Source organism: Rana temporaria, chromosome 3 (genome assembly GCF_905171775.1).
Source record: "Rana temporaria chromosome 3, aRanTem1.1, whole genome shotgun sequence".
NCBI classification, from domain to species: Eukaryota; Metazoa; Chordata; class Amphibia; order Anura; family Ranidae; genus Rana; species Rana temporaria.
Window position 1 is genome coordinate 93,323,587 of NC_053491.1, and position 13,602 is coordinate 93,337,188.

The window sequence follows — 13,602 nt, forward strand, 5'->3', positions numbered from 1 at the left end:
AGCACAAGTATGAGTACTCATGCAAATACCCAGTATCAGCACCGATACTGGTATCGGTGCAACCCTACTTTATACCATCAACAACTGATCTGAAGATTTATGCATGGTTTACCATATGCAAATTTGGATTACCCAATTTATAAAACACAAAGGCCATTTTAGCCACTTTGACAGAAATGTGTGTGTGTCTTTTAATGTTTCAATAGTTTTTATTAATGTTTTACAATACAAGGAACATAGTTCTCAGCTTTTCATTGTGCAGTATACAACGTATTTAGGGAGTCATACATTGAATATTCTAATATACTGAAGTGGACTCACACAGGATAAAAGTTCCGGATACTAGGCTCCCTCCGTGCTCATGCGATCCATACGGTCAGGTATATGCAGAAAGAAGGTAACTCCGTACAAAAATTCATTTATTGTAAAAGTAAGTTATACTTACAACAATGCAGGTTAAAGTCAACATGTAAAATAGAAATGCCGGCCGGCAAAAGGAACCCTTTCTCCTCACATCAGCGTGGCGACGTCACTGTGCGTCCTCCTATACGTGTTTCATCATCAAACAGACGTTCTCAATTGTTTGATGTAATTATGGTATTAGGCCCCATACACACGACAGGATTTATCCGCGAATACGTTCCAGCGGAACGTTTCCGCGGATAAATCCTCTCTAGGATTTCAGCGGATTTCTCATGCGATGGAGTGTACTCACCATCGCATTGAAATCCGTGCCGAAATCCTCTGGCGATGACGTGTCGCGCCGTCGCCGCGATTATGACGCGGCGACGTGCGCGACGCTGTCATATAAGGAATTCCACGCATGCGTTGAATCATTACGACGCATGCGGGGGATCCCTTCGGATGGATGGATCCGGTGAGTCTATACAGACCAGCGGATCCATCCGTTGGGATGGATTCCAGCAGATGGATTTGTTTAGCTTGTCAGCGAATATTCGATCTGCTGGAATCCATCCCAGGGGAGATATATCCGCGGAAACAGATCCGCTGGCGTGTACACACCATAGGATCTATCCGCTGAAACCCATTCGCTGGGATTTTTCAGCGGATGGATTCTATCGTGTGTATGGGGCCTTATGCAAATCTATAGCTTTCTCTCATTTCCTCTGCTGGAAGAGTAAATCAAATGTGGAAGAAATGCTTCTGCTTATGTCCATGTTGTGCAGCCATAGAAGTTTGGAAGTGGGGCACTGCACTATGGAGTGAAAAAATTTATAAATATTTCATAAAAATCCCATCTGCAATTCATAGAGTATTACCATAATTCCTATACAGGTGCTCTAGTGAGTGATCAATAAAATGCAAATCAATATCCACAAAGTGAAAAATGCAATTAATACAAGTGCCAGCATGTGAAATTTCCACACTCCCGTTCTTCCAAACAATGTTTCCTCTCCCGGGGACCTCCAGGTGGTGATAATCTCACCTCCTAGCATTGACTATTTAACTTAATAAAATGTTTAAATGAAGCAGATGTTACTGTTTCTTACAACTACACAAAGGTACCACAGGGAAAATAAATATCCGTTAGTCTCCTTTCGCTTAACACTCTGCCCAACGCATAACAAAAGAGGGGAAAACATAGAAGCTCATTGTGCAAACAAACTTTATTAAAACATACAAGAAAATGTATAAAATATACTTTTGTGATTACACCCAGCGCTAAGGATCATACAGTACGTCCAGTCTTGTTTTTCAACGTGCATGATGATGTCAGAGCATTCCACCCCCACCCCAATGTATTTCATCTAAATTACTTTGTCAAGGATAGTGAATGTTTGTATCATGGTAACCGGTAGCTTTCTCCTCTGCTGAAAGGGCATATCAACTGTGGAAGGAATGGTTTCCAAGAAACATTGGTGATGGATGCTTCTGCTTATGGCCATGGTCGGTGGCCATAGAGGGTTGGAGGTGGAGCATTGAACTGTGTGGTGAGTAGATGCTCAGCTTAAAGTGGTCAGTTGTTTTGGCAGGCTGAGAATTGGCAGGCCTGTGTGTCTTTTTTTCCCCTGCTGTAGCTGGTGCCAAAACAAAGTACACCAGCAACACCAGGGAAACCTTGTGAGCCTTTTATTCTAGGGAACTGAAATATTCATGGTGCTCTTGTATAACACAGTTAAAGCTAAAACTTTCTGTGCAGTTTTAGGGTTGTAAATCTGTGACTTGTGTTGTGCAACACTGTTATTAGAAGATATAACTGTGTTTGTCTATGGTTGCATACAGCCCAGCTCAGTAATGCACCTGGGGACCAATGCTGTATCCTGGCCTAGGCCAACAAGGCCCAGGCCTAGGGCAGCACTTTGCAGGGGGGCAGCATGGAAAGAGTCCCCGCTGGCCTACGCTACACTGTTAGTGTAGCGCCAGTTTTATGGGGTGGACTGGGCCAAGAGGCAAATTAGTCTAGCGCCCCCATAAAGCGGCCGCACTGTTTCCGGTATGTGGGTGGCCGGCATTCCGCAACTGTGAGGGGGGGGGGGGCGCTGCTTTTAATTTGGTCCTATCATCCTGGACCACAAACCTTCCTCCCTGTGCTATATGTTCTGCACCATTGGCATGGTTATATCTTCTTAGTCCTCTCCATAAAATGATCAGAAATTTGTGCTTAAAGTAGAACTATAGGCAACACTTTTTTTTTCAATTTGTATAGAGTAAGGGAGGGTTATAGCCCCTGTCAGATTATTTTTTACCATCCCTGTCCCATTGCAGAGATTTCCCTTCACTTTCTGCCCCATAGCCAAACAGGAAGTGAGAGAAAATCTTTGCAAATTAAGGGAATTCATTGCCCCTCCCCCAGGCCCTTAGAACTAGTATGCCCACTCGAAACTTTCAGGGCAGGTCTTAAACAGAAAGGGATGTGGCCTTGACAGGAAGGGGTGGGTCATATTTAAATTAAGGGGTGCACGCGTTTAGTCAGGCCTAGGGCAGCACAAAACCTAAATACACTACTGCTGGTGACATGGTGAAAAGGGAGAGTGTTGGCTGGGGGCCCCAGAATAGGAGGTTTGGAGCCACTCTGCAGGGTATTGTAGAGAAGTATAACATCTTTTCCATTTTAGTCAAAAAAATAAAAAAGGACTTTACAGTCTCTTTAAAGACTCAAACAACATATAACGTTTATCAGTCTTGAAAAGCATGTGAAAAAAAATTTGCTATAAGTTATTTGAAATGTTTGAATTTTCTTGGCACTGGAACATATTGATCTGTGTAATTCTGTGACTGAAAAATAGTCAAGTTTTTAATTCTTTGCCTTTAATTGTGGGTTTTCCATTGTAACTGGAAGGTAAGATTTTCATCAAACCACAGACTTGTGGAGTCAGAAGCAAATTGAAAAAGTTTTTTTTTTCAGTCTTCATAGTTTTATTGAATTGTATGAAATATACGTTGTATACACAGGAGTTTTCTATACATTCCCAATCACAAGTTAGAGGATTAAAAAACGATATCAAAAGACAAATTCAAAAAATATATATTACACAATACTCCATGAATATGCAACTTGTATCATCAACATGCAGCCAATTGACTGCTCCTCTGTAGTGATGAGCTGGGGGCTGCACTTGGGTTTGCAAGCTCGTCCAAAACCAGAAGGTAAATGTCATTGCTGGGCCAATAAGCTACAGGTGGGGGATCCATTGTCCCGTAGCTGATGTGTAGTGTAGTATGACCTTGTGGCCATATTAGATCAATGATGTCAAAAGCAGTGGCGGCTGGTGCTCAAAATTTTTGGGGGGCGCAAACAAACTAAAAAAAAATAATCATTAATTGCAGCCTCACTGTGCCCATCAATTGCCGCCACTGTGCCCATCAAATGTAGCCGATGTGCCCATCAAACGCAGCCACTGTGCCATAAAATTGTCCCCACTGAGCCATGCCATCAAACGCAGCCACTTTGCCCATCAATTGTCGCCACTGTGCCATAAAATTGTCGCCACTGTGCCATGCCATCAAACGCAGCCACTGTGCCATGCCATCAAACGCAGCCACTGTGCCCATCAATTGTCGCCACTGTGCCATACCATCAATTGTTGCCAATGTGCCCATCAATTGTCGCCACTGTGCCATGCCAAACGCAGCCACTGTGCCATCAATTGTCGCCACTGTGCCATGCCATTGTCGCCACTGTGCCCATCAATTGTCGCCACTGTGCCATGCCAAACGCAGCCACTGTGCCATGCCATTGTCGCCACTGTGCTCATCAATTGTCGCCACTGTGCCATGCCTTTGTCGCCACTGTGCACATCAATTGCCACCAGTTTTCCCCTAAACTGCCGCCAGATTGCTCCCCCGCCTGGCACTTACCTTTCTCGGTCAGCCATCCTCGGATCTTCCTCCACGATCCCTCGAAGTAGTCCAGCCCTCGATGTCACTTCAGCGAATCAGGTTACTATAACCAGAACCGGTGAACCTGATTGGCTGAGACGCCTGTCAGTGTTTACCAGGGGGAATGCACACCCCCTGCGTCCCCTGGTTAACTGCTAGCTGTGTGTTAACTGCTGGCTCTGATAGACACTTCCAAAGCAAACCAGCTGCCGTTATTCAGATGGCCCGCGCTCACCAGTGGGACGGCCATCTGAATAGTGGGCAGCCGCGACAATACATAGATTTATGTTTTTCAGTGGTGGTGCAGGAGAGAGGGGGCAGCGCTCCTGCTCCCTCTATGGACGCACAGCCACTGATCAAAAGTAAATCTGCCCCATTAATTGTTTTGCAATTTTCGGCCAACAAATGTTGGATAACAGGCTAGTAAGTTTTCGGCGGACAACGGCTCCACATCTGATTTGCGTATGGTCAGTACACAAGCACGTCACACAAAAGTCGAAAGTACAAACACGAACCAAGGAACGACTGGGAAGAGTTCGGTCTTATAAACTACTGATCTTAACATTCGTGAAGCGGCAATTGATGAAATGTCAAAATTCTCCTCTTCTTTAATGGGATAATAATGAAGCTGCTTTGCATGTAGTTATGCCAAACGTATTTTAAAAGACATTTGTTTTGTATGATCTGAAAATCGTGAATCACCAAACTTCTACAAACACAAAATTAGCAGAAGGGGTTCAAAGGGTGGCGCTTGAGAAATGAACTTCCTCTTTGTACTCTCATAGTAGGTCACTACGTTTGTGTTTGTCAAACGACAATTTACATACTGTTAGTATGCAAAACAAGATCCTGGCATATGCCCTTTTGACAAAAATCAGAAGCTTGGTCGGCCAACAATCATACCGTGTGTACGAGGCTTTAGCCTATCCCTACTCCCCTGGTTATCTGTTCATTTGGTGTGTCTACATGAATTCCATTTGTTACCCATTTACCAAAACAGGCAGATCATCGTGTTTACTCCAGAAAAAGGAAATTGCAGTTATTGCATAAGCACTTGCACATATTTTATCCTTGCTTACAAAATTTGGCTGTGCACTGAACTGCAGTGAAATATTCTGAGATGGCAAAAATGCAATCAGGACAAGCATATACCATCAGGACAAGCATATACCATCCAATTTATAAAATATATAATTCAACAGTTGCAGCTGATGTTACACAAACTAAAATCAATTAAGTCATATATTAAAGCACATCCATGGTAATTTTCTTAATATACTTGCATTGCTGCAATAAGTGTATCCAGTTCTTAGCAGTAAATGAAAGCAGTTAATCTTATTAAATGGCTATTCATCATAGATCCAATATCACTAACACAGTCTGCTCCTGGACGGGACATAACCAGTGGCCTATGTGTGGATGCTTTTTCCTTTCATAAAGCGGAATGAATGACTTTAACTCAAACTGAACAGAGTGGAGGAGGAGGAATGGTTAATTGGTATTGACCAAGCAAAACCTCACTAGCACAGCAAGGCCTCAGGGCCCTATCGCATATTGGATTCGTTCTAGTTTCTACTGCTAATTCCTAAACTAAGCAGGAGATTTTTTAATAGTGCTGCAGATCTGAGATTAACCTCTTCTTGGTAGTCACTTGATTTGCAACACATTGCAACAAGGGATTAAATATCAGCAATTTAAAAATATCCTGTGTGGTTTTGGATTTCAGAGTACAGAACTAGAAAGTTTCCAATAAATATGCTGGCATCACACAGGGCTGCGAATGCAGAAAACCTTGTTAAACAATCCTGCAGAGGCTTACCTACAATTTAAAAAACAATATCATCATTACAAAATTCTAATACAATTACAAATAGCCATGAAAGAGCAAATGTCTTTCTGAGAGCAAGCTGCAAAGTCACTAGCATTCTAAATGTGACACTATGGGGCAGGGGCGTCGTTAGGCCCGGGCTTAGGGGGCTGGAGCCCAGAATGGGTCCCCGTAAAGCCCCGAATCCTGGGCATTTAGCTAGCCGTTGTTAGCCCCGAGCAGCGAGCACCGGGACCGTTCTGATCCCAAGTGCAGCCGCGCCGAGACCGAGTCGTGCCAAGTACCGCCGCGCCGATTGTAGGGGAAAAGAGACCGCCGCTCCAGATGAGTGCACCTCGGTGGTGAGTGTGGACTCAGAAAAATCCAGTGGGTGCAGGCAATGCACGAAGCATAAATAGAAGCAAAAAGGTATGGACAGCCGCACTCCGATAAATGTAAAAAACAATAAAAGCCTTTAATCCAGTAAAAAAACACTGCACAAACAGAGAAACAGCAAACGGTGGGATGATATAACTGACGCGTTTCACATTGTTATACAATGCTTAGTCATAGCTAAGAACAACATAAAAACAATCTCATTTATAGTATTCCAAAGAAAATAAGTCATGTGGTGAGTCCAGTTTGTGATTAGTCCGAACTGATTGCAGTAATCCCATACATCTGTGGATAGACACAGCGGAGAGAAACTACACCCATTAGAACCAGGTGGAAAGGAATTCAAAGATCAACTGACAAAAAGCAAAAAAATTATTATGATGAATAAAAAAGAAAAAACGTAAAAAACACACAATTAAACATAGGTCAATGGAAGTAAAGTGACAACAATCGTAGCATCTGCTTATGTAACCAGGTATAGGTGTGAATGTGAATGTGGGATGGAGTAAATAATAAAAAATAGTAGTGAAACCATCCGATTGATATGATGTGTTTGTATGTGGAACCCCAATATCACGATATATGTAAAAAAATGCTGGATGATATAGTATCCTGCAAATGAAATTGTCGTGAATGGGGGATAATAAAAACGTGTAAGAGCTAAAGTGAAAACCGTGAATTACGGAAAGCGAAAGTGAATGATCCATCTCGCAACAAGTTTACTCGCTGTGCGAGATGGTACTGAAACTATCGTATTTTTCGCCTTATAAGACACACTTTTTCTTCCCCAAAACTGGGGGGGAAAAGTTGGTGCGTCTTATACGACGAATATACCTTTTTTTTACTCACCGATCCGACCGATCCGCGGAGCGGAGCGCACCGCCGCCGCGGTCTTAGGAAAGGCCGCGGCTTTGGCCTAGCTCCAGAGCGGTCGGCCATCTTGGTACACCCGGCGGCGGCGGCGGTGCGCGCTGAGCAGAGCAGAGGGCTCGCGTGGGATCTTCTATTCCTACCAGAGCGATCTGCAACAGTGAGTTGGGGGCAATGTTACTGGCTGGCTATGTGGGGGCAATGTTACTGGCTAACATGTGGGGGCAATGTTACTGGCTAACATGTGGGGGCAATGTTACTGGCTGGCTATGTGGGGGCAATGTTACTGGCTAACATGTGGGGGCAATGTTACTGGCTGGCTATGTGGGGGCAATGTTACTGGCTAACATGTGGGGGCAATGTTACTGGCTGGCTATGTGGGGGCAATGTTACTGGCTAACATGTGGGGGCAATGTTACTGGCTAACATGTGGGGGCAATGTTACTGGCTATTATGTGGGGGCAATGTTACTGGCTATTATGTGGGGGCAATGTTACTGGCTAACATGTGGGGGCAATGTTACTGGCTACTATGTGGGGGCAATGTTACTGGCTACTATGTGGGGGCAATGTTACTGGCTAACATGTGGGGGCAATGTTACTGGCTACTATGTGGGGGCAATGTTACTGGCTACTATGTGGGGGCAATGTTACTGGTTACTATGTGGGGGCAATGTTACTGGCTATTATGTGGGGGCAATGTTACTGGCTATTATGTGGGGGCAATGTTACTGGCTAACATGTGGGGGCAATGTTACTGGCTACTATGTGGGGGCAATGTTACTGGCTAACATGTGGGGGCAATGTTACTGGCTACTATGTGGGGGCAATGTTACTGGCTACTATGTGGGGGCAATGTACTGGTTACTATGTGGGGGCAATGTTACTGGCTATTATGTGGGGGCAATGTTACTGGCTATTATGTGGGGGCAATGTTACTGGCTATTATGTGGGGGCAATGTTACTGGCTATTACTAATGTGGGAGTGGTGTGATGGTGATGACGAGTGGGGGGCAAATATTTTACTACAGTATTTGGGTCAGAATCTTTTTTTTTCTAGATTTTCCTCCTTTAAAATTGGGTGCGTCTTATATTCCGGTGCGTCTTATACGGCGAAAAATACGGTATATGCATGACTGCCCATGTTATGAACCAGCCGGGTGTTCTGCATATTTTTCACATATGTGTATGGTAGATCCATACGCCCTTTTATATATCTGTCTTTAGTGACATGTTTTCATTCATAGATCTCTTATTTTTGTGTATATTTTTTACTACTGCTGGTTCATAACATGGACAGTCATGCATATAGTTTCAGTACCATCTCTCACAGCGAGTAAACTTGTCGTGAAATGGATCATTCACTTTGTATGCTCATAGATCGTGCTGCTAGCCAGCATACTGACAATTTTTTAGCTTTGCGTGATTCATGGTTTTCACTTTAGCTCTTACACGTTTTTATCTTATACCCACATTAATTAGCCCTTTCACTGATTACCACACCTTGTAGCAATTCTGCGTTCACATATCTTTCTCTTCTTCTTCCTGCTTGTTACACATTTACGCACTATTTCAGTGCTTACACTTAGTCACTCTTTCTCACGCCATTATGTGAGTCCACACACTGCAGTGAAGTATACTCGAGTTTATTATCCCCCATTCACGACAATTTCATTTGCAGGATACTATATCATTCAGCATTTTTTTTACATATATCGTGATATTGGGGTTCCACATACAAACACATCATATCAATCGGATGGTTTCACTACTATTTTGTATTATTTACTCCATCCCACATTCACATTCACACCTATACCTGGTTACATAAGCAGATGCTACGATTGTTGTCACTTTACTTCCATTGACCTATGTTTAATTGTGTGTTTTTCACTTTTTTAAGTTTTTTCTTTTTTATTCATCATAATAATTTTTTTGTTTTTTGTCAGCTGATCTTTGAATTCCTTTCCACCTGGTTTTAATGGGTGTAGTTTCTCTCCTCTGTGTCTATCCACAGATGTATGGGATTACTGCAATCAGTTCGGACCAATCACAGACTGGACTCACCACATTTTTTTCTTTGGAATACTATAAATGAGATTGTTTTTTATGTTGTTCTTAGCTATGACTAAACATTGTATAACAATGTGAAACGCGTCAGGTATATAATCCCACCGTTTGCTGTTTCTCTGTTTGTGCAGTGTTTTTTTACTGGATTAAAGGCTTTTATTGTTTTTTTTACATTTATCGGAGTGTGGCTGTCCATACCTTTTTGCTTCTATTTATGCCGCGCCGATTGTGGCCGAGTCCAGCAGAGTGCGATAGCAGGCTGGTCCCGCCTTCTGGAGCCCAACGCCTATGATAGACGTCCCACTGATCCAATGCCGGGACCACGGGACGTGTGACGTCCATCATAGGCGCCCGAAGCTCCAGAAGGCGGGAATTACAATACCGCGGCACCGCGCCACATCACTGAGATGATCCCCACTCAGAGCTCGGGCGGGCGACTCACGCATCGATCGGGAGAGATCAGGCCAGCGGAGGAGCAATCGGGTGATAAAAAAGGTAAAATGGCCACTAGGTCCAACAGGCAGTAAGGTAAATGTAAATGCAAAATGCAAAGTCAGGTAGGTGTATGTATGTCAGGTAGGTAGGTGAGTGTATGTAGGTCAGGTGGGTGAGGTCAGTGTAGGTCAGGTAGGTGTATGTATGTCAGGTAGGTAGGTGAGTGTATGTAGGTCAGGTAGGTGAGGTCAGTGTAGGTCAGGTAGGTGTATGTATGTCAGGTAGGTGTATATATGTCAGGTAGGTGGTGTATGTATGTCAGGTAGGTAGATGAGTGTATGTAGGTCAGGTAGGTGAGGTCAGTGTAGGTTAGGTAGGTGTATGTATGTCAGGTAGGTGGTGTATGTATGTCAGGTAGTCAGTGTAATGGTCAGAGTGTCAGGTAGGTGAGTTTAGTGTTCAAAATTGATGTGCAATGGTAAGGCATGCAGCAACCAGCAAGTGAGCTTACCCCCCACCGCCCAGCCCAAAACACCCGCGCCATGACCATCCCGGATCCAAAACCGCGCTGACGCCCCCCCCCCCCGGTGCCGGCCTCGGGCTGTAGCGCCGCTTTCCCAACACTAAACTGCCTCTCCGCCAGTCAGGTGTTTGGGTCTGTTACCCGTCACTGATTGGTTGAAACTGACAGGCACTGTAATTGGACACCTATCAGGTGTCAAATCATAGAAGACATAGAAGACATTGAGGAGCATGGAGGACACCGCTCACCGCCTTTACCCGCTGCCCCACCGAGACAGGTTAAGTGCCGGGGGGGGGGCACATTAGCAGCATTTCATGGGCACAGTGGGAGCATTTGATGGCACAGTGGGAGCATTTGATAGGGGCACAGTGGGAGCATTTGATAGGGGCACAGTGGGAGCATTTTATGGGGCACAGTGGCAGCAATTGATGGGAGCAGTGGCAGCAATTGATGGGCACAGTGGCAGCAATTGATGGGCACAGTGGCGGCAATTGATGGGCACAGTGGCCGCAATTGATGGGCACAGTGGCTGCGTTTGGGCACAGTGGTGACAATTTATGGGCACAGTGGTAGTGTTTGATGGACACAGTGGCAGCAATTGATGGGCACAGTGGTGGCAATTGATGGGCACAGTGGTGGCAATTGATGGGCACAGTGGCGGCAATTGATGGGCACATTGGCTGTGTTTGGGCACAGTGGCGACAATTGATGGGCACAGTGGCTGCGTTTGATGGCACAGTGGCTGTGTTTGATGGCACAGTGGCTGCGTTTGATGGGCACAGTGGCTGCGTTTGATGGGCACAGTGGCAGCAATTGATAAAACAGTGGCTGCAATTGATGGCACAGTGGCTGCAATTGATGGGCACAGTGCCTGCGTTTGATGGCACAGTGGCTGCGTTTGATGGCACAGTGGCTGCAATTGATGATGGGTTTTTTTTCAGTTTGTTTGCGCCCCCCCCCCCCCCCAATTTTTTTTAGCACCAGCCGCCACTGCTTCCAAGTGCACTTGCAGTGCAAAGTGGATTTGCCTTTAGTAAATAAACTCCCCCCGATACTATGGTGCCTTGAGAAAGGGACACTGCAAAGCTTTGATCGTTGTCTTCTTATGCCTTTGTGATGCTGTTTTCACAACAAGCGAAACGCCTCTATTTAGAGTGCTGGTGACTTTGAATCTTTGCATTTGGTTCTGGCATGGCACCATCTGTGATATTCGCTTCAAGCGCCTAATAGTACTGTGAGGAGTGCAGGTTCTTTCCTACTCTCAGAAATTCCTGAGAGCAAAGGGCTGGAAAATACCTGCCCACTGTTTTTACACTGTGAATCATCTGAAAGACAAAAGTGGTACAAGCATTGTTATTTACTTCATTTTCTATTTAACAGAAAGTGGTCAGTCCTATATCAGAATGATTTTCCCATATAAGAAGGACCCATTATCAACCCCAAAGGTAGCCCTAAACAGTCTGACCCTGATCAGAGTATCTCTTCACACTGCTGCTGAATGTGGGGCATGAAGGAACCATGTATGACCACCCCTATAGGTCTAATAGGTGTTGAGTTATTTGTGAATTTTTTGTATGAATAAAAAATATTCTATTGTTACAAAAATGTATGGGGCTGTCCGTGCAAAGTGTGCATAATCTGTCCACACAAACGGCATACTTTAATTATGGTTTAATTTGCCATTCAGTTGCTGAACACACCACTTAGCTGCTTGCAAACATCACGCACTGTTTTCCCTTTCCCCCCCTTTGGGGGTATGGGCGGTTACCGTCAGTGCATCGGCGTTACGTGCCATCCGAGTGATGTCCTTATTGGGCGTCGCCCTGTTGTATGGCTAGTATCCATCACAGCTGATCAAGTGGGTGTGTGTAGCATCTCTTCAGTACAGGCAATTGTGCTGTCTGATTGAGGGCCCCGCCCCCACACTGGTCAGCTGACGTGACGTTGGGGGCAGTCTGGTGCATTTGCTGGACGTATTTAAGCACCTTCCCAGCTCTTCAGCCAGTGGCCATTTTCTATGCAGGCCTTACAGCTGTCACTAGCTGTGGCCATCCTACTCGCATTCCAGGTATCCTTTGTTAATTTTAATGTATTTGTTATGCCCTTATCCCCTTACTATGTGGGTCACTGTTTGATGGACCTATTCATTCATTCATTACAGATACCTACCTGTACTATGAGGATACACTACAATTTTACTTTACCCATGGTCGCTGTGCTGTCTGGGAGGGATGCTTTATGCGCTCTGCTGTTTGCCTGCTGGTCTGCCACCTCTGTCCCGGGACAGGCATATGTTTGGTCTTAACTGTATTTACATTACCACTTTGACATACTATGTAAGTAACCAGAATTGACTTACTACCTCTTTTTTGGTGGATCCAATTTTAATACCTTGATCACTAATCAAATCTGTATTCCAGATATCCCACTACATCCGCCCCTGATGAGTGTTTTTCATATACACGAAACGCTGCGTCGGGCTTACAAAGATGTAGCTATACGCGTTTATGGGACCCATTCTGATCAACCAGTACTTCTATGATCTATTTACATTTTATACTTCACCTATTGCGTGGTTATGCCCAACCTTTATGTGGCTATATATGTTGTCACGGACTGTTATTTATTTAATGTATTTTTATATCAATTATTGTATTATGTATGAAATGTATGTTCTGTACTTTTGTACAAGTTATTTGTTTTTACTAAATATTCTATTTTCTCAATACATGAACATTTCATCTATGGCTTGTTTCATTACTTTGTCCCCATTTAGCCCACTGTTTCATTTAAAGTCCCAAATTCCCTTTGTTGCAATTTTCCGCATACGGGATGGAGATATAGTATGGATGTAATCTCATATAAAGTCCAAGACACAAGGATGGAGATACATCACAGAGGTATTCTCATTTAAAGTCCCAAACACCTTCGGGTGGTCCCCCCCTTTTTTAAAAAATTTATTTAGGAGACTGTTCATAACAGAGCGCAGATACCACTATCTGCTCTCCTCTGGACACCATAAAGCTCACTTTACAATGCCCCTGCATTTTTTGAGTACTTCATAAATTGCAAAGCTGGTGTGAGATCAGGGATATCATTCCTCTCCTCCTGCAGTGTCCCTGTTCTCTGCTTGATGCTGCAGAAAAGACTCCATGGTTGAA

At 44.3% G+C, this 13,602-nt stretch overlaps 1 long non-coding RNA gene across 1 annotated transcript; it reads left to right on the plus strand.

Annotated features, from left to right (window-relative positions):
• The first annotated feature begins 12,181 nt into the window (after nt 1-12,181).
• LOC120930301 lies at nt 12,182-12,901 on the plus strand. The gene is made up of 3 exons (XR_005747694.1): nt 12,182-12,509; nt 12,603-12,777; nt 12,862-12,901. It is a non-coding gene; the product is annotated as an uncharacterized LOC120930301 (long non-coding RNA).
• The last annotated feature ends 701 nt before the right edge of the window (nt 12,902-13,602 follow it).